Consider the following 23179-nt stretch of genomic DNA (forward strand, 5'->3'; position numbering starts at 1 on the left):
ATCTGAGGATGCTGAGGGAAGTAAGGGTGAAAATTATGGAGGTACTGGCCGTAATTTTTCAATTCTCCTTAGATACAGGGATGGTGCCAGAAGACTGGAGAATTGTGAACATTATGACCTTGTTCAAAAAAGGGTGTGACAACAAACCCAGCAACTATAGGCCAGACAGTTTAACCCTGGTCATGGGAAAGCTTTTAAAAATGATAACCCGGGACAAAATTAACATTCTGTTGGACAAGTGTGGATTTGTTAAAGGCAAATCATGCTTAACCACCTTGATTGAGTATTTTGATGAGGTAACTGAAAAGATTGGTAAAAGTAATATGGTTGACATGGTATATATGGACTTCACAGGATCACAGAAGCACAGAATCGTTACAGCGCAGAGTGTAACGTGCCCATCGTGTCCGCATCAGCTCTCTGAAAGAGCAATTCCCTCAGTTCCATTCCCCGCCTTCTCCCTATAACCCTGCACATTCTTTCTTTTCATATAACTGTCTAATTCCCTTTTGAATGTTTCAATTGAATCTCCCTCCACCACATTCTCAGGCAGCGCATTCCAGACCTTAACCACTTTCTGCGTGAAAAAGTTTTTCCTCATGTCACTTTTGCTTCTCTTACCAAATACTTTAAATCTATGCCCTCTCGTTCTTGATCCTTTCATGAGTGGGAACAGTTTCTCTCTATCTACTCTGTCCAGAACCCTCATGAATTTAATGGTGTTTGTTAAAGTGCCACATAATAAGCTTACCAACAAAGTTGAAGCCCATGGAATGAAAGGGTAAGTAGCAGCATAGATATGAATCTAGCTGAGTGACACAATACAGAGAGTAGTGTTGATGAATCGTTGTTTTTCAGGCTGGAGGAAGGTATACAGTGGGATTCCCCATGGGTCGGTATTAGAGACACTGATTTTCTTGATATATGATAATGACCTAGCCTTAGGTGTACAAGGCTTAATTTCAAGATTTGCCTGTGATGCAAAACTTGCAAGTATTATGTACTGTGAGGAGGATAGTGATAGAGGACATAGACAGGCTGTGAAAAAGTAATTAAGATAGGCAAACAGCAAGAGTGAGAAGAGACTGGCAGCTAATATAAAAGGGAATGAAAAGTCTTCTATACCCATATAAATAGTAGAAGGGTAATAAGAGGAGGGGCAGGATGGACTAGGGACCAAAAGGGGGATTTATGCTGACACGTGACAGATGAAATTTAATGCAGAAAATATGAAGTGATATATATTGGTAGGAAGAACGAGGATAGGCAATATAAAATAAAGAATACAATTCTAAAGGGGATGCAGGAGCAGAGAGGTCTGGAGGTATACATGCACAAATTGTTAAAAGTTGAGAAAGTGGTTAAAAAGGCATACGGAATCCTGAGTTTTATGAATAATGGCATAGAATATAAAAGCAAGACAATAATGATGAACCTTTATAAAATACTTGTTCAGTTTTAGCTGGAGTATTGTCTCCAATTCTAGGTCCCGTACTTTAGCAAGGATGTGAAGGCTTTAGAAAGGGTGCAGAAAAGATTTAGGAAAATGGTTCTAGAGATGAGGGACTTCAGTTATATGGAGATAGTTTGGAGAAGCTGCACTGAGTGAAGAGAATGTTGAGAGGATATTTGATAGAAGTGTTCAAAGTCATGAAGGATCTAGACAGTGCAGATTGAGAGAAACTGCTCCCTTTGGTCAAAGGGTCAAGAACCAGAGGACACCACTGTAAGGAGAGTGACAAAAGAATAAATGATGACATGAACATTTTTATGCAGGGAGTGGTTAGGATTTGGAAGCACTGCCTGAGAATGTGATCAATGCAGATTCAATCATGGTTTTGAAAAGGGAATTGGATAAGCACCTGGAGAGAAAACATTTGCAGGGCTACGATGAAAGGGTAGGGAAGTGGGACTAGTTGGGTTGCTTTTGCAAAGAGGTGCCACAAACAAGATGGGCTGAATGGCCTCCTTTTGTGCTATAATCATTCTACAATTCTATGGGCTGAATTCTTCCACAGAAGAGGAGATGGGTTTGGAAGTGGGCAGGCTGGTATTTTCACGTAGGAGCACGTTGTGCCGGTTGCCTGACTTTTTGCTGCCTCTGCGCGATTTTTCCGGAGGTGGCTTCTTGGGTATGACGGCCACCTACCTGGTAGCAGCAGGCATTCATTTAGGGTGATTAAACAGGAACTTGAGAGGTCTTTTGACACAGTGCTGCAATTTTGTCAGAGGCACACAGGCCCCATGCTGTGCAACACCTCGTCCAAGCAGATGAGGTGGCTGCATAACGGGAAGTCATTGACGAAAGCAACAGACATTAAATCCTTTGTATAAAAAAAGGGAATCAGCCAGGAGGAGCTCATGCATTGCCACTGACTTGCCATAGAGTAAGCAAATCTTTCAAATTGAGGAGTGCTAAGTGAGAGGGTGCATTTCAGAGTAGAGCTTATTCTGGGCCATTGTAAGGTGCAAGAGAAATTTGACAGCTGAGGTCCGAGTAATTGAAACTTTTTCTGGACATGGGGGCCCCTGCTCAGAGGTGGGCTGCAGCAGTGCAGAAGAGTAGCGGCCTCAGACACTGAGGCAGTCCACTGGTTGCATGGGGTTCCAGAGGTGCTGGGCGAGAGGCAGGAGAGGCAAGAGGGCACTACCCGAACCATTGGGCGGACTGACAATGGGTCAGCTTCCTTAACATGTCTGAGCAGCAATGTCACTGACAGCTGCACCACTGTCGAGGCAGGTGGTGGCTGATCTGTGTGCCCTACTGGAGCAAGACCTTAGGGCGCAAGGAGTGGCTGGACATCCACTGCCAGTAGCTGTCAAGTCACTGTAGGAGTTCCTCAGGATAGTGTCCTAGCCCCAACCATATTCAGCTGCTTCATCAATGGCCTTCCCTACATCATAAGGTTAGAAGTGGGGATGTTCACTGATGATTGCAAAATGTTCAGCACCATTCACAACTCCTCAGATACAGCTTGGGCTGATACTTAACAAGTTACATTTGCGCCACACAAGTGCCAGGTAATGCCCATCTCCAGCAAGAGAGAATTCAACCATCTCCCCTTGACAGTCAATGGCATTACCATCATTGAATCCCCCACTATTAAGATCCTGGGGGTTGCCATTAACCAGAAACTGAACTGGACCAGCCATTTAAATACTGTGGCTATAAGAGCAGGTCAGAGACTGGGAATTCTGCAGCGAGTGACTCAGCTCCTAACTCCCCAAAGCCTGTCTACCATCTATAAGGCACAGCTCTGGAGTGTGATGGAATACTCTCCACTTGCCTGGATGAGTGCAGCTTCAACAACACTCAAGAAGCTCGACACCATCCAGGATAAAGCAGCCCGCTTGATTGGCACCCCATCCACAAACATTCACTCCCTCCACCACTGATGCACAGTGGCAGCAGCGTGTTCTATCTACAAGATGCACTGCAGCAATGCACCAAGGATCCTTCGACAGCACTTTCCAAACCCGTGACCTCTACCACCTAGAAGGACAAGGTGAGCAGATGCATGGGAACACCAACACCTGCAAGTTCCCCTCGAAGCCAGACACCATCCTGACTTGGAACGATATTGATGTTCCTTCGTTGTCACTAGGTCAAAATCATGGAACTCCCTTCCTAACAGCACTGTGGGTGTACCTAACCCACGTGGACAGCAGCGGTTCAAGAAGGCGACTCATCACCGCCTTCTCAAGGGCAATTAAGGTTGGGCAATAAATGCTGGCCTAGCCAGGGACACCCACATCCTGTGAAAGAATTTTTAAAGAAGTTTACAGTCGCCTTGAATTGCTTGGCGCTGGGCTCGTTTCAGGGGTTGGCGGCAGACCTGTGTGCGATATCACAGGTGGCCGCCAAAGTAGCATCACTCAGCGGCGGATACCCTGCATGGGAGGGCGTTGGACTTCAACACATTCGCTACAGTTGTGGCCAATCAGGCACAGAGGGCCATTGGGTTTGCCTCCATGGCAGGATTGCTGAGAGTTCACCATACTGACCAGGATGGCAGGGAGACCAGTGATGGCTTGATCCAGGAACGCTTCTCCTGAGGCTGGTAGATCCTGGATTGGACTCTTCCCACGCAGACTCTCTCTCATCAATTTTGTCTGCTAGCAATATAAATGCCACATAGACATCTCCTGGTGTCCAGCAGTCTTCAAGCAGTATGTCTCCACCTTAGTGGTCCCAAACACTCACAGTTTTATCACATAGGCACCACCTTGTGTTGCTGTAGGTATGTCCCAATAATAACATGACTCATGTAGGGGTCAAAAGACCACCCATTTCATTCTATTAACATTCATGCAACCGACAAAAGTGTTATGAGCTACAACCAAGTGAAACCCCAAATGATGCTACTGCCGCTTCTCTATCCTTTTACGAGAGCTTCTACAGGGTGCTCCCCTATGGCTGAAGCAGATGTAGAGGCAGGCTGCTCGAGCGTGCGTCCTGGTGCCTGAGATGCTCGTGACGCTAATCCTCACGGTCACTGTGTCCATGAGTGCAGCGCCTTAGGCTGCGCCAGTTGCATCTGTGAAGGGGCAGCCTCAGTCATGGCCACTTGAGGCAGCGCGTGTGTAACAGTCAGAGGGGCTGAGGGGGCAGTATCTGAAGATCAGCCCCTTTGTGAGTGGCACGATCTACAATATCCCTGTCTCCCTCAGCCCTTTCATGGTCCACCTGCACATCCATTCTCACCAGGAGTGGGTGAACACCTGGTTGCCTGTCCATGCATCTATGCGCCACCATGGCAACAGAGCAATCAATGCTGTAGAATGTATCATACATTCAGTTCATGCCAGCCCCCTGCTCCTGCATCCATTCGGTTGACTGCCGCATATGACTGTTCATGAGGTTCAACAGAGTACACTCATGCACTCATAGTCCTGCGACATTGTGATGCTCATGACCTGAAAGAAATTCTCTCTTCTCAGCCCAAGGGTCTGCTCTGTCTCAGGGAACTCTGGCAGATGGCCACACATCTCTCTTTGCTGCTCAACAAGAACCCGCTTTGTATATGACCCCCAGGTGAGTATGGCTGGAGCTGTCCTCCAATAGGGACTGCCCACAGCTGCTGGTGCCTCTATCACCTGCTCCTGATCACGTGATGTGATGCTCACCTCGTGCTACCCATTCTAACATGTATATGGGCTGGTGGAGGGTGCACTTGACTCCTGTGATGGTAGATCCTCGGAGTGCATCAGTTCCTCTCAGGTCGCTGTGTGCATCACAATCAGCTGCTGCTGCTCCTCCAGCATTGGCCCTGCGAAAGAAAGAACACATCAGTTGCTCTACCTCAAATCTCACAGTAGCTGCTTCATCATACACTTGGCTGACCATCAACTGTAATCTATTGGAAATGGCTACACAAATGAGGAAACTGCTCCAAGGCGCTTGTATTGACAGAACAATAAGCTTTCACCCTCTCTCTGCTGGATACCCATCTTGTCGTCGGTGACTACATATCCTGTGACCACCCTACCAATTGCAAGGGCCTCCTCCTCCATCAAATTCAATACTGCCTGGTGGGCCACCCCAGAACGATTCCTCTCTCAAATGTCATGTGCTCGTTTTTCCAGCAATGTGCAGAGCAATTGCGTTAAGACTGTGATACTTCCCATCAGAACATCATGAGGCACAATTACATGTAATGATCCTGGCAATTTACTGTCCCTGGGTTTAACTCTACATCCTCCAAATGCTACATTGCTGTAAGCCCTTCCCTCAGAAGCCGACCTGGGCACACATATCATAAGTGGTCCTGGGTGATGCCTGTCTTGAGGCCTTTCTGCTCAGCGGTGGACTCAACATGTATTTACTTCATGTCTACCAGCTGGGTGTCACATCTTACTTACCTTGCAAGATCTCAGAAGGTCGTTGAAGCTCTTCCTTCACTGGACACACAACCTGCTCACCTCACTGCGGCTGCTGACCTCTTGAGTGACCTCCAGCTATACCTGCTTAGTTTGGCTGGCAGTGCTTCCCCTGCCACTGTCCAGAAATAACACGTTCCTCTAGACTCTCAGTGCCTCTATCAGAATCTCCAGGGAGGCACTGCTGAATCATGGGGTTGCCCTTCCACAACTGCCTGCCATATTGCTGCACTGAACTCTTGCACTCTCTGTTACTACTCAGTCTGCCTGCAGCCACATTCAGCGGCCTTTACATGGGGCCTGCCACATCTAGCTCCCACCTCCTGAACACAGGGATGGTGATTATGGAGTCGAGCCACTAATTGATCGCTGCCCACAAAATTCTGCTGGACATTGCACAACAACCTTGAGCAGGGTCGGGAATTGGAAATTGTCCCGATGTTGGGTTGCCGACACTGTCAGGCCAATTTAGTCCTATGATTCTGTGATTCATGTATTCTCTTTAAACTGAACCAGTTTGTTGGTAATAATCATAGCGTGGAGCAAGGGGGCAGAAAGGGTAAGGTGAATTAGTCCATTCTGCACTGCATCCTTGAGCTTAAATCCTCATTTTTATTGTGTTAAACATTTTGTTCCAAGCGCTAGTGACAGTAGAAATAGGAGGATATGGCAGGTTCATTTGTGGCTAGAGACATGGTGCAGGAAAAAGGTCTTCAGATTTTCCAGGGATATTGGGACCAGTTCTGTGGCAGAAGGAACCTGTTCAAAATGGACAGGTTGCACCTGAACATAGTTGGGACCAATATCCTTGTGGGCAGGTTGACGAGTGCTGCAAGGGAGGGTTTTAATTAATTCAGCAGGGGATTGGGCATCAAGGTGTAGTAGTAAAAAGTGGAAAAAAGGTGCACAGAGGACTGGGAGAGACAGTTAGAATTAGAAACAATATAGAATTAGATGGGATCATAGAAAATACAAAGAAATCTAAGTTAGGTTTGGAGGCAAAAGCAAAATACTGCAAATGCTGGAAATCTGAAATACAAGCAGAAAATGCTGGAAATACTCAGCGGGTCTGGCAGCTTTGGAGAGAGAAACTGATTTAATGTTTCAGATTGACAATCCTTCATCAGAACATGTGCGTGGTGTAGTTAATAAGGTTGATGAACTATAGGTGCAAATAACCATGTGCGAATATGATATAGTGGTGATAACTGAGACCTTGTTCAGAAAAGGGGATACTTAATTTTCTTAGTACAAGGTATTCAGGAAAGACAGGGAAGGAAAAAAAGGAGTAAGGGTTAGTAGCTTTGAGTTAGGTAAACTTTTCAGTGCTAGAAAGAAAGAATGTCCTTGAGAGATCAAAAATGAAATTAATTTGGTCGGAGTTAAGAAAGAATAAAGGAGCTATTATACTACTTAATGTATTTTATAGGCCACCAAATAGTGGGAAGGAGATAGAGGAGCAGTTTGACAAAGCAATTACTAAGAGATGCAAGAACTATAGAGTAATGATAGCGGGAGAGTTTAACTCCCCAAAATTGAATGGGGCAGTGATTGTGTTAATGGCAGAGAAGTGGGGGAATAGTGTTCAGGAGAATTTTCTTGAACAGTGTGTTTGCTACCCAATGAGGAAGGCATTGCAGAATATGGTCCTGGAAAATGAAGTGGGTCAAGTGGAGAATGTCAAACTGATGTGGAGCATCTCGGGAATAGCGATCATAGTATCATTAGGCTTAGATTAGTTATGCAGAAGGACAAGGAGTAATCTAAAATAAAAATAATAACTGGTGGAGGACTAATTTCAGTGTATCGAGGAGGGATCTGATCCTGATAGATTGGAGTCAAAGACTGGCAGGCAGAAATGTAATGGAGCATCGGCAGCCAAAAGGGGAAGGTGATGGAATTAACATGCTCACGAGAAGTTCAGTGATGAAAATACAGAAACAAACTTAAGAGTTATAAAAATTGGAACAATTTTTAAAAGACAGGTAAATGTGCTGTCAACAAAATGAAAGACAAGACACATGACCCTCGGCATCTCTTGCACTCAAATTCACATCTGTGCCTGTTAAGACGGAAAACAGTTAAGCCCCATCTGCATGGAAATCTGACAGATCATCACACCTGGATGTGAGCTATACTCAAAATCAATGGGACACGACCTTTCTCAGACAGATTTCTAATTTCTGAATAACCTCCAACTACAATGGAATGTGAACCACTCTCATTCTCCTCAGAATGAGGCCATCACAACACCACTATATAGCCCAACTGGGACTGAAACCTGAAGTCACATGGGCGAAACCAACCCTTGTAAAGCTCACGTTAAAAGGTAATCATTTTGAGGAAAAAAGGGGGAGTCTTTTCAAGACAGGACCAGAGACAACAACATCAGTTTGGTCTGTCCTCAGCCACACAATGCAACAAAACGCCATCTTGAATTCCAGCAAGGCTGAGAGAGAGATCAATTCCAGCTAATATAGTTGAACCCTGCCGAGACAAGTTGGAAGCAAGCTATAGCAGAGTCAGGAAAGTACCTTTGTAAAAACAACTCTTCTACCAGTGAGAATTGACCTAAGACATCTGCACCATCTTCAACCCAAAGTAAACCACCAGGTGACTGCAACAGTGAACGATTACCAGATAACCAGCAAAAAGGCCTGCAACTTTACCATTCACTTCTCCAGGGTATCCCGCAGGTTATTCCTGAAACAACAGACTTTTACAACTTGAACTATAAACACCTCTTACCTGAACGTTTCTATCTGTCTTCTCTTGAGAATGTATGTGAGAGTGAATGCATGCATGAGTGGTGTTGTGAACATTTACAGAGAATGAATATTGTTTAATAAATATTTAATCTGCTGTTTTAAAGCTACAAGGAAACCTGTCACTGTCTGTTTATTTGGCAAATAAAACATAAGGGCTGAAACACTAATAGCTTGCTGTGGTCAGTTGGGAGGTGAACAATCACCCTCCTGGCCATGCATGGGTTTAAATCCCATCCTGTTTGTTATTGTGTTAAACATGTTGTGCTATCCATTAATAAGAGTAGTAATAGGAGGATATGGCAGGTTAATGCGTGTCTAGAAACATGGTGCAGAAGGGAGGGCTTTAGAGTCAGATACAGTTGAGGTACATTTCCATAAAGAGGAAATGGAGGGCAACCAATGCCAGAGCTCCATGGATGGCTAATGATTCAGAGAGTAGGATGAAGTAGGCAGAGAGAGTGTATGACAGATGCTAGCTTGATAATGCAGGGGAAAATCAGGCTAGATATAAAGGGTACAGTGGAGAAGTGTAAAAGGAAATAAGAGGAGCAAAAAGACAGCATGGCAATAGATTGGCACTAGCATAAAATGAAATCCAAAGATTTTGTATAGGCATATTGACAGTAATAGAGCTGTCAGAGGAGTGGTGAGGTCGATTATGGACTAAAATGGAGATGTATTTATGGAGGCAGCAGGCAGGGCTGAGGCACTAAGTAAATACTTTCTATTGGTGTTTACCAAGGAAAAAGACTTTGCCAAAGCTACGGTAAATGAAGAGATTGCCAGGATACTATATGAGAGAAAATAGATAAAAAGGAAGTACTAGAAATGCTGGCAGTGCTTAAAAGTACCCAGTCCTGAGGAGATGCATCCTAGGTCGCTGAGGGAAGTAAGGATAAAATTTGGGCAGATGCCGTTCACAATCGTCCAACCCTCCTTAGATACAGGGATGGCACCAAAGGACTGAAGGATTGCCAATATTGCACCCTTGTTCAAAAAAGGGGAGAAGGATAAACCTGGCAAAACAAGCCACTCAGTTAAATATTGGTGGTGGGGAAGCTTTTAGAAACATTAATCTGGGAGAAAATTAACAGCCATTTGTACAAGCATGGCTCTAATATAGAAGAGCCAGCACAAATTTGTTCAGGACAAATGTTGGTTGACTAACTTAATTCAGTTTTTTGTTGAGATAAGAGAGGGTGGACGAACACGGTGCAGTTGCTGTTGTGTATACAGACTTCCAAATGGCATTTGATAAAGTACTACATATTAGACTTGTTAACAAAATTGGAGCACATGGGATGAAAGGGATAGAAAGCAGAGAGTTGTGGTGAATGGCTTTTTTTTTTGGACTGGAGGAAGGTATACAGTAGAATTCCCCAAGGTTCAGTATTTGGACCACTGCTATTTTGATATATATAAATGATTTAGACTTGGGGGAAAGGACACAATTTTGGTATTTACAGATGACACAAAACTTGGAAGTGTAGTGAACAATGAGGAAGATAGTAATAGACTTCAAGAGGATACAGAAAGTTTCAAGGAATGGGCTGATATATGGTAGATGAAATTCAATGTAGAAAAGTGTGAGGTGATACATTTTGGTAGGAAGAATGAGAAGAGACAATGTATGCTGAATGGTAACATTTTAAAGTGGGTACAAGAAGAGAGAGACCTTGGGGTATTTGTGGACAAATATTACATAAAATCTCCTAGGATATACAGCACAGAAACAGGTCATTCAGCCCAACAAATGCAATCTGGCATTTGTGGTCCATTCAAGTCTCCTCCTATCTTTCCTCATCTAACTCTATCAGCACAACCCTCGATTCCCTTCTCCCTCATATATTTATCCTGCTTCCCCATTAATGTATCTACCATTCAATTCAGTCACTTCCTGTGGTCGCAAGTTCCACATTCTCACCACACTCTGGGTAAAGAATTTTGTTTCTGAATTCCCTATTTGATTTCTTGGTGACTATCTTATATTGATGTCCTCTAGTTTTGCTCTTCCTTACAAGTGGAAACATTCTCTCCGTGTCCATGCTATCAAAATCTTCCATAATTTTAAAGATCTCTGTCACCTCTCAGCCTTCTCTTTTCAATAGAAAAGAGACCCAGCTTGTTCATCCTCTCCTAATAGGTATATCCTCATATTTCTGATCTCATCCCTGTAAACAAATTTTTGTTCCTTCTTCAGTGCCTCTGTATCTTTTTTATAATATGGTGAGCAGAATTGTATGCAGCACTCCAGGTGTGGTCTGACCAAGGTACAAGTTTAACAGAACTTCTTTACTTTTCAATTCTATCCCTCTAGAAATCAAACTTAGTGCTTGTTTTTTTTATGGCCTTGTTAACCTTGTCACTACTGTTAGTGATTTGTATATTTGTACTCCCAGACCTCTTTGCTCTTCTACCCCATTCAGATTCTTATTTTCTAGACTGCCTTCTGCCACTGTGACACACTTGTTTTATGTAGGATTTCAGATTTCTATGTAAAATTACTCTAATTATGAAGCACTACACCTTCACTGATTAACTTTGTAATGTATTTACTAATAGCACCAACGCGCTTGACCTGCAGAAGAATAAAGGTGATGGAAAGCTTGGGACCTGCTGGCGATCTGGGTGAGGTTATTACCTAAAAGAGCACTGGGGAGTAGATTCGGACATAAAGAAGATCGGAAGGAGAGTTCAGGACCTAAAAGAGACAGGGAAGAGAATTTAGTCTGAAAGGAGGGGAGGAAGCAAATTTGGGATTAGGAGGAGATCAGGGTAGAGCTTAGGACTAGAAGGAGGCTGAGAGGAGAATTCAACACCAGAGGAAACTGGCGCAGGAACGAAAAAGAGCTTGGGAACTAGAGAAAGTCTGGAGGAGATCTTGGGAAATGGGGGAGGCCGGGGAAAAAATTGATGATTAAGACCTGGAGGTCTGTGAGAGGTGGAAAGGTCAGGCACCGGACCTGGAGGTCATGAAGAAGAAAACTTGGGAACTAGAGCTAGAGAATGTGCGGAGGAAAAATTTGGACCTGTGCTGGAATGAAAGGCTGTGGGAGAAATGTCAGGATCTGGAAACTGTAAGAAGAATTGGAAACACATGAGCCATAGGAGAAATTAAAGACAAAAGATTAACTATTGTAATTGTGATAGTGCAACTTACTAACAAGAAAAAAGATTGGATTTCCAGAATTGGATAAGCAACAGTGAGCCTAGAAGACTGACTCATGACCATAAGCTACAGTACAGAGCTGCATCACCAGTTGAATATAGGCTGAGGATAGAATGAGAAAGGAAACAAACCAGCAAGTTTTTGCTCTTGTTGTGATTTCAAAATCTGGTGTTTCATGGCAAGTATATGCTGCCATTTCTGGTGACAGTGAGGTGAACTTATACTTGTGTTATGCATTCAGGTCCTATCTCAGGTAGTGTAATCTTTTTCACTCCCGTAAGCAGTCTGAATATCTTACAATTACAGAGGTGCCTGTACTTCCCAATATCTAACTATACAACAGCGTGGCCCAGGGTTGTAGACTAGACTTGTGATCTAGACTGGTTATTAATGTATGTCCCCTGATATGTTTCCAAACTTTTGAAAGGCGCACTTGGTAAGACAATGCCATATGCTAATTGTTAAGTTGCTTTATTTCACGACAAGTGAATGTACAGAGCAACATTTATGATCACTAACTGAGTTCAAACAGGACAAATTGCCTCCACATAATAAACAAAATAATGAATGTGCTATGCTTCCCCACATCATTAGACCATGTTACTTGTGTTCATGGAGAAATCTAAAATCGAGGCACAGTTTAAAAATAAAGGGGTCTCCCATTTAAAATGGAAATGAGGAGCAATTTCTTTTCTCAGAGGATCATTAATCTTTGGAATTCTCTTTGTCAGAGAGCAGTGAAGGTTGGGTCATTGAATTTTTCAAGGCTTAGCTAGACAGACTTTTGATCTACAAGGGAGTCGAGGGTTATGTGGGGCAGGCAGGAAAGTGGAGTTAAGGCTACAATCAGATCAGCTGCAATCTTATTGAATGGCGGAGCAGGCTTGAGGGGCCAAAATGGCCTACTCCTGCTCCTATTTCTAATGATCTCATGATCTAAGTAATATGTAACCTCCTTATTTTTCTTGCCAAAATGTAATACCTCACATTTATCTATGTTGAAATTAGTTGGCCAATTATATGCCCATTCTGCAAGTTTGTTGACATATTCTTGTAATTGGTTGCATTTCTCCTCAGTATCGACTATACAGCCCCCTGTCCCTGCCCAATTTGGTGTCATCTGCAAATTTAGAGATTGTGTTTTTGATTCCAAAGTCTAAATCATTAATTTAAATTCTGCAACAGCGGTCCCAGCATTGATCCTTGTGTAACACCACTTCTCAACTTTTGCCACTCTGAATAGCTTTACCCCTAATCTCTGCTTTCTGACTTGCAGCCAGCTAGCTATCATTTCTGCTACTTGTCCTTTGACTTCATATTCTCTGATTCTCTAACCTTATTCATCCATCTATTATGTGATACTGTATTGAAGGCCTTCTGAAAATCTGGGTAAGTTATATCTACTACTTTACCCTTGTCTACTCTCTCTTTTGCCTTTTCAAAGAAATTGTTGAAGGTGGCAGGAAAGTTTAACAAAGCAGTTAATAAATCATAGGAGATCCTAGGCTTTATAAATAGAGACAAAAAGTAAAAAAAAAACAGGAGGTTATGCTCAACCTATAGAAAGCTTGAGTTCAGCCCCATCTGGAGCATTGTGCCCAATTCTGACTGCCACATTTTAGGAAGAACATGAATGCTTTGAAGAGGGTACAGAAGAGATTTACTAGAATGGTTCCAAGATGAACGATTGCAGTACCGTGGATAGACTGAAGAAGCTGAAGCTGTTCTCCTTAGAGCAGAAAAGAGTAAGAAGAGATTTGATAGAGGTGTTTAAAATCATGAAGGGTTTAAATAGAGTAGGTAGAGAGAAACTTTTCCAATGGCTGAAATGTCAGTAACCAGAGGACACAGACTTAGGTGATTGGCAAAAGTTCGAGAGGTGACATAAGGAAAAACAAATGATTAGGATTTGGAATGCATTGCCAGATAGGGTGGTGAATACAAATTCAATAGTTGTTTTCAAAAGGAAATTGGATAAATACTTGATGGAGAAAAAAGTGTATGGATATGGGGGATGAGTGAAGGAGTTAGAGTAACTGGATTGCTCTTCAGAAAAGCCAGCACAGACACAATGGGCTGAATGGTCTCCTACTCTTTTGCAATATTCCATGATTCTTTGGTTCTATGATAATATGATAAAGTGCATTTCAATCCACCTTCCATAAAGACAGGAGAATACACTGCCAGGATGCGCCAGATCACAATACCATGTATATATACATAGAAGTTACAACATGAAAATAGGCCATTTAGTCCAACTAGTCTGTGATAGCTTTTACCCACTACACAAGAAAATAGTCCTATCAACATATCCTTTCATCTCTTTCCTTCATCCAGCAATCCAATCTAATCTTGAATATTGACAATGGCTGGAATCTGCCAGAAATTTGTAAAATAGGAAAGATGCATCAACAGTGCACAAATGTAAAAGTTCCAGGAGATGACGGAGTCAGCGAGTTATGTTCCCACCATCCTCAGTCCCCAATAATTTTATTGTTCTGGTCCTCAGTTCCAACAAAATAACCTCCACAGATGGATCTGTGGAACTTTTCCAGCTGCTGACATCCCTGTAGCTGCTTTTCTCTCTGACAGTGTGGTCACTCCTGTCTGCCATTCTCCAGAAGTATTCTCCAGGGGTGGCACAGTGGTGCAGTGGTTAGCACTGCAGCCTCACAGCTCCAGGGACCCGAGTTCAATTCTGAGTAGTGCCTGTGCGGAGTTTGCAAGTTCTCCCTGTGACCGTGTGGGTTTTCGCCGGGTGCTCCGGTTTCCTCCCACAGCCAAAGACTTGCAAGTGATAGGTAAATTGGCCATTGTAAATTGCCCCTAGTGTAGGTAGGTGGTAGGGAATATGGGATTACTGTAGAGTTAGTATAAATGGGTGGTTGTTGATCGGCACAGACTCAGTGGGCTGAAGGGCCTGTTTCAGTGCTGTATCGCCAAATAAAAAGTAGATGTGCTCCTCTAAATTGCGGCAGCCTTTTAAAAGCTGCAGCACTGAATTGCACTCCCTACTAGCTGCCGTAAATCTGCAAGGAGTGATGTTCTCACTCAAAACTTGCATTGGAAAATTAACAAAGGCCCTGGAAGTGCAGAAGGTTTTAGTTTAGGCAGGCATCAAGATCGGCGCAGGCTTGGAGGGCCAAATGGTCTGTTCCTGTGCTGTACTGTTCTTTGTTCTTTGAAAACCAGCAGGTTGAGGGAAAATGCTGCCTTCCCACTAACCAGTCAATTGGAAGAAAATCCAGCCCATTAACAAGTAAAACAAACAAAAGTAAAGAACATACTCGCAATGTGGCTAAGACTTAAACATGTATCAAAATATATTTTCCCTCATTATAAAGGTACCACTACTAACAACTATTTATTTATTCAGAGATACAGCACTGAAACAAGCCCTTCGAGTCTGTGCTGACCAACAACCGCCCATTTATACTAACCCTACAGTAATCCCATATTCCCTACCACCACTAGGGGCAATTTATAATGGCCAATTTACCTATCACCTGCAAGTCTTTGGCTGTGGGAGGAAACCGGAGCACCCGGCAAAAACCCATGCAGACACAGGGAGAACTTGCAAACTCCGCACAGGCAGTATCCAGAATCGAACCCAAATCCCTGGAGCTATGAGATTGCGGTGCTAACCACTGCGCCACTGTGCCGCCCTATTTGCTCATGCAAATTAACCGACATGAGAAAATTTAAGTAACCTTTTACTATTTTACCCAAACAGTGCAAGTTCTTTCATTCCAACAGTTGGAGAGTGTAAATGTCAGGTTATTAGAGACGATAGTTATGAATAATGTAAAGGAGACTGATTTACATCTACAAATGAAGTTAATTAGAAGGCAAACTTTCTCTTATAATTTAAAACACAAATCTTGTGGAAATTTGGAAGATTAGTCGGTATGCAGCATGGAATCAACATGCGGTATTAAAGTGTTGTGTTGTTCCAAAATAATTTTCCTGTGCAAATATGATCAGTTTGAAATTTGGTTTTCTTTGATTTAATGGGGGTAATTTGAACTTTTGGTGATTCAAAGGGAAAGTAAAATCAGAAATTTGAATGGGACTGCTATCGATAAAAAATTACTTCATCATTCATTTCTGAAACTAAGTTAAAATCCCACTGCACAATATCAGTAATAATTGTGTTTGTATGAGATTTCTTTGCCAGCTGCTTTAACAATAGTGTTAACTCGTTTAAAATAAATAAGTTAAATAAATGGGTGAATGGTGTCATATCAATATCATACATTATAAATGTATAATTAAGGAGTATGAGTCAATAAATAATACTAATTACACCTAATTTTCATTCAAAATAGTAGCAATTGTTGACTGAGCTTAGAACAATAAAGACAGGATTCAGAAATCCTGTACAAAGCAAAATACTGCAGATTTTGAAAATTTGAAATAAAAACTGAAAACGCTGGAAATGCTCAACAGGTCTGGCAGTATCTGTGGAGAGAGAAACAGAGTTAACGTTTCTATACTGTGGCCTTTCATCAAAACTGGGAAAGTTAGAACTGTGATAGGTTATAAGCAAGTTAAAGGGGTGAGGGTGTTCCGCAAAGCAGAACCGATATTCACTATAAGCCCACTGACTCCCACAGCTACCTTCACTACATTTCCTTACATTCTGTAGGGACTCTATTCCATTCTCCCAGTTTCTCCTCCTCCGTTGTATCTGTTCTGATAATACAACCTTCCATACTAGCGCTTCCAATATGTTTTCCTTTTCTCTCAGCCAAGGCTTCCCCTCCACCATGGTTGACAAGGCCCTCCATAATGTCTGTTCCATTTCACACTGCTCTCACCCCTTTCCTTCCCTCGCAGGACCACGATAGGATTCCTCTTGTCCTCATCTTCCACCCCACCAGCCTCTGCATTCAACAGATCGCCCTTCGCCATTTCTGCCACCTGCATCACGATGCCCCCACCAAATACATCTTCCCCTCCCCTCCCTTTTCAGCATTCCAAAGGGACCGTTACCTCTGTGACACTTTGGTCCGCTCCTCAATCACTCGCAACCTGTTCCCTTCCAACGGCATCTTTCCATGCACGCACAGGAGATGGAACATCTGCCCTTTTACCTCCTCCCTTCTCACTGTCAAAGGCCATAAACAACTCCTTTCAGGCGAAACAGCGATTTTCTTGTACTACTTTCAATTTAGTGTACTGTATTCACTGCTCACTATGTGGTCTCCTCTACACTGGGGAGAGCAAATGCAGTCTTTGAGTGACTGCTTTGCGGAACACCTCCTATCGCTCTGCAAGCATGACCCTCAGCTTCCGGTCGTCTGTCATTTTAATTCTCCACCTTACTCTCACTCTAAATTCTCTGTTCTCAGCCACCTACAATGTTCCTACAAAGCTCAGCACAAGCTTGAGGAACAGCACCTCATCTTTCGACTGGGCATTTTACAGCCTTCTGAACTCAACATTGAGTTCAACAATTTTAGATTGTTAACCTCTGCCCCATTTTGTTTCCTTTTCCTTTGCTCCTTCTTTCTCTCTCTCATTTCTCTCTCTTTTTCTCTCCTTTGCTTTTAGACGGCAGCTATTCATGATCCTGCCATTCACACCACCTCTAGACACATCTTTTGGCTCTTGTCGCATTACATGCCCTTTACTTGCCCTTTGGCCTTGCGCCATTTTGTCATTTAACCTCTCGTGCCTCCAACCTATCACAGACCTACCCTTTTGTAGTTCCCCCCGTCCCCCCCTTTCCCTTACTCAAAACCTATTAGATATCTAACTATTCCCAGTTCTGATGAAAGCTAACAGACCTGAAACGTTACCTCTGTTTCTCTCTTCACAGATGTTGCTGAGTATTTCCAGCATTTCCCATTTTTATTTAAGAATTCCTGTTTTTATTCTGTGTAATGAAATTGGACGAAAGGAATGAAACCGGACTGACCAACCAGCATCGACCTAGGCACTGGAAATGACAACGGCAAGCCCAGCCTATTGACCCTGCAAAGTCCTCTTGACTAACATTTGGGGGCTTGTGCCAAATTTGGGAGAGATGTCCCACAGATTAGTCAAGCAGCAGCCTGACATATTCATATTCACAGAATCATACCTCAGAGACAATGCCCCAGACACTGCCATCACCATCCCCAGGTATGTCCTGTTCCACCGGCAGGTCAGACCCACCAGAGGTGGTGGCACAGTGGTATACAGTCGGGAGGGAATTGCTCTGGGAGTCCTCAACATCGACTCTGAACCCCATGAAGTCTCATGGCATCAGGTCAAACATGGGCAAGGAAACTTCCTGCTTATTGCCACTTACCACTACCCCCCCTCAGCTGATGAATCAGTACTCCTCCATGTTGAACAGCAATTGGAGGAAGCACTGAGGGTGGCAAGGCGCAGAATGAACTCTGTGTGGAGGACTTCAATGTCCATCACTATGAGTGGCTTGGTAGCAACATTACTAACCAAGCTGGCTGAGTCATAAAGGATATAGCTGCTAGACTGGGTCTGCGGCAGGTGGTGAGGGAACCAACAAGTGGGAAAAACACACTTGACCTCATCCTCACCAATCTGCTTGTTGCAGATGCATCTGCCCATGACAGTATTGGTAGGAGTGACCATCGCACAGTCATTGTGGAGACCAAGTCTTGTCTTCACATTGAGGATACTCTCCATTGTGTTGTGTGGCACTACCACTGTGCTAAATGGGATAGATTTCGAACAGATCTAGCAATGCAAAACTGGGCATCCGTGAGGCATTGTGGGCCACCAGCAGCAGCGGAATTGTACTCAACCACAATCTGTAACCTCATGGCCCAGCATATCCCCCACTCTACCATTACCATCAAGCCAGAGGATCAACCCAGGTTCAATGAAGAGTGCAGGAGGGCATGCCAGGAGCAACACCAGGCATACCTCAAAATGAGGTGTCAGCTTGGTGAAGCTACAACCCAGGACTACTTGCGTGCCAAACAGCATAAGCGGTATGCAATAGACAAAGCTTAGCGATCCCACAACCAATGGATCAGATCTAAGCTCTGCAGTTCTGCCACATCTAACCATGAAGGGTGGTGGACAATTAAACAACTAACTGGAGGAGGTGCTCCACAAATATCCCCATCCTCAATGATGGAGGAGTCCAACTCATCAGTGCAAAAGATAAGGCTGAAACATTTGCAACAATCTTCAGCCAGAAGTGCCGAGTGGATGATCCATCTCAGCCTCCTCCTGAGGTCCCCAGCATCACAGATGCCAGTCTTCAGCCAATTCGATTCACTCCATGTGATATCAGGAAACGACTAAAGGCACTGGATACTGCAAAGGCTATGGGCCTGGACAACATTCCGGCAATAGTACTGAAGACCTGTGTTCCAGAATTTGCCTGTTCCAGTACAGCTGTAACACTGACATCCATCGGGCAATGTGGAAAATTACCCAGGTATGTCCCGTATACAAAATGCAGGGCAAATCCAACCAGCCAATTACCACCTCATCAGTCTACTCTCAATCGCCAGTAAAATGATGGAAGGTGTCGTTGACAGTGCTATCAAGCGGCACTTGCTCAGCTATAACCTGCTCAGTGACGCTCAGTTTGGGTTCCGCCAGGGCCACTCAGCTCCTGACACCATTACAGACTTGGCTGAAACTTGGACAAAAGAGCTGAACTCAACAGTTGAAGTGAGAGTGACTGCCCTTGACATCAAGGCAGCATTTGACTGAGTATGGCATCAAGGAGCCCGAATAAAACTGAAGTCAACGGGAATCAGGGGGAAAACTCTCCTCTGTTTGGAGTCGTAGCTAGCGCAAAAGAAGATGATTGTGGTTGTTGGAGGTGAATCATCTGAGCTCCAGGACATCACTGCAGGAGTTCCTCAGGGTAGTGTCCCAGGCACAACCATCTTCAGCTGTTTCATTAATGAGCTTCCTCAGTCAGAAGGTCAGAAGTGGGGATGGTCGCTGATGATTGCACAATGTTCAGCACCATTTGTGACTTCTCAGATACTGAAGCAGTCCGTGTAGAAATGCAGCAAGACCTGGACAATATCCAGGCTTGGGCTGATAAGCGGCAAGTGACATTCGTGCCACACAAGTGCCAGGCAATGACTATTTCAAACAAGAGAGCATCTAACCATCTCCCCTTGATATTCAATGGCATTACGATCGCTGAATCCCCCAGGATGATCAATTGACCAGAAACAGAACTACAGGAGCAGGTCAGAGACTGGGAATTCTGCGGCAAGTAACTCACTTTCTGATTCCCGAAAGCCTGTCCACCATCAACAAGGCACAAGTCAGGAGTGTGATGGAATACTCTCCACCTGTCTGGATGAGTGCAGCTCCAACAACACTCAAGAAGCTCGACACCATCTAGGACAAAGCAGCCCACTTGATTGGCACTCCATCCATAAACATTCACTCCCTCCATCACCGGTGCATAGTGGCAGCAGTGTGTACCATCTACAAGATGCACTGCAGCAATGCACCAAGGCTCCTCAGACAGCACCTTCCAAACTGGTGACCTCTACCACCTAGAAGGACAAGGGCAGCAGATGTGTGGGAATACCACCATCTGCAAGTTCCCCTCCAAGCCACACTCCATCATGACTTGGAAGTATATCACCATTCCTTTACTGTCACCGGGTCAAAATCCTGGAACTCCCTTCCTAACAGTACTGTGGGTGTACCTACACCCCAAGGACTGCAACGGTTCAAGAAGGCTGCTCACCACCACCTTCTCAAGGGCAATTTTGGGATGGGCAATAAATGCTGTCCTAGCCATTGACACCCACATCGTATGAACAAATCTTAAAAAAATGAAATTGGAAACATGCTTGTGAAGATTTGCTCTGATTGCTATTTCTTGTGTGCTTATCATTCACTAGAAATTCCAAAGAAGATCTTCACAAACACATTTACGATGTCAGTACACATTGACCAGAGGAATCCAAACTCTCAGCCTGCAATGAGGCTATAACATTCAGTTCATATTGACACTCACCTTAAGAAGCTAACACATTTTAATGGGATCCTCTTGGGCATGTTGCTTGACTGCTGATATGGAGGATGTACTGTACTCCATCGGAAAATGGGTGTTTAGTAAAACAAACTGCTCAAAACCAAGTATCTGTGATTCATCTCGGACTAAGTAATTCCCATTAATGGTATTTTCCTCAACACTATTATTCCTCTTCAGCACAGAAAGCATGCTGGCTTGTTTAGGCGTGTAATGAGACAGATTTATCTTTGAACCCTACTGTAAAGGTTATCTCTGAGAAATGTATAATGTAGAAAACTGAAGGATGCATGATGCCACAGAGGTGCTTGTACGTCTGTTGACATTGCTAGTGTTGTCGATCTTTAGATAGGTTTTGTGATAAACTGTTAGAAGTTCAGCGTCTGAGGTAACCATCCCCTGGTAGATGTCTGTACACTGACTGCATAAATGAACTGAACATATAATTGGTGTCGCTGCTTATTATTCCTTTTTTAGAGAATGAGAAGGAAGGTTATGCAGCATGAGAACAGAGATTGCTGATAAATAAATTCAGTCATTGTCATCATCAATAGCGCTGTACTAAGTAGTTCAGCAGAAACTCTCCTCTGTGTCTGAACTGCAAAGGCTGAGAAAGAAGACTATAATAACGATCCTAAATCTTAATGAAATTCTGAGACCAGCTTGGACAAGAACACATAAAGAAAGAAAGGACTTGCATTTACACAATATCGTTGACAATCTCAGAGTATCCCAAAGCACTTTACAGCCAATGAAATACTTTTGAACTATGGTCACTGCTGTATTGTGGGAAACATAGCAGTTGATTTGCTCAGAGCAAGCTCCCACAAACAGCAATTAAATAAATGATTGGTTTATCTGTTTTAGGAGTCAGCAGAAGGATAAATGGTGGTTCGAACACCTCACCTGCTCTTCTTTGAATAACACCATAGGAACATCCACATCTATCTGAGAGAGCAGATGGGGCCACAGTTTATCATCTCATCCAAAATGCAGCTCCTCCAACAGTGCAGCGCTCCCTCAGTACTGCATTGTGGCCTAGATTATGTGCTCAAATCTCTGGAATGGGGTTTAAACCTCTGGCCTTCTGACTTAGAAGTGAGAGTGCTACCATTGAGCCAAGTTCACAACAAATTTAAATCATTTCCCCTCAGAGTCTTTTGAGAAGATCTGATTATTTTCAACATTCAGGCAATATTAGCACTGGCAGGTGTTGGAGAATGAAACTTTTATTAAATGTAACGTGGTAATTTAGTCTGAGCTCTGGCTAATTATGTAGGTAACTCAATGTTACAAAAAAATCCTACAATTACTGGAATTAGCACCAAAAAGTTTGTGGAGACATAGCAATATCTGACTCATGTCATATGCCTTGATCTTCTGTTCTGACTTATCAGACAGCCAAACCTTCAATTTATTGTTAGAGAGGTCAGAAAGTCTAGGTTCTGCTCTTACTTGAGGAAGAATGTCTTTCTTTCTGTATCTAGGTTCCAAGACCACTTAGTGGCCAAAAGGATAATTTATCACATATAATGGTACTTCCAGGTCTGGAGCAGCCTCTGCAGTAGTCCTAAAAGGGACTGTTGAAGGCCAGATGACAAAAGCTCTCCTCCTGGCTCCACAAAACAATTGGCAGCTGCTAACACCTCAACTCCGCTGGCTCTGCTCTTGCCCCCCTCCAGCCCCGGATACCTATTCACCTCCTCCTCAGTCTTACCTTTGGGGCTTGGTGTGGGGTGAAATTGGTAAGGCAATGACAGGCAAGCTGCATGGGGGCATCTGTTCAGTGCCCTTAGCTCATCTGATTTGTTTTGATTAGGCTCGTGCACCAGTTTAGTTCAGCTCTTGGGCCTCTCTGTTCCAGCACTGTCAATGTGTGCTACTGGAATCCGACCTGGCTGAGTACTCCAAAATCACACGATCTCTTTGGTACAATAAGATAGGTGATAGTAAAGTTTGAATGCCTGGAAAATAGCCATTTTTAAAAATTTGTTCCTGGGATGTGAGCGCACTGGCAAGGCTAGCATTTGTTACCCATCTCCAATTGCCCTTGAGAAGCTGGTGGTGAGCTGCCTTCTTGAACCACTGTAGTCCATGTGGTATATGTACAATCACAGTGCTGTTAGGGAAGGAGTTCCAGGTTTTAGACCCAGTGACAGTAAAGGAATGGCGATATCGTTCCAAGTCAGGATGGTGTGTGGTTTCACGGGGAACTTGCAGGTATTGGTGTTCCCATGCATCTGCTGCCCTTGTCCTTCTTGGTGGTAGAGGTCGTGGGTTTGGCAGGTGGTGACGAAGGAGGGTTGGTGAATTGCTGCAATGCATCTTATAGATGGTACACACTGCTGTCAGTGTGCATCGGTGGTG

Source organism: Heterodontus francisci, chromosome 6 (assembly GCF_036365525.1).
Source record: "Heterodontus francisci isolate sHetFra1 chromosome 6, sHetFra1.hap1, whole genome shotgun sequence".
In the NCBI taxonomy this organism is placed as follows: Eukaryota; Metazoa; Chordata; class Chondrichthyes; order Heterodontiformes; family Heterodontidae; genus Heterodontus; species Heterodontus francisci.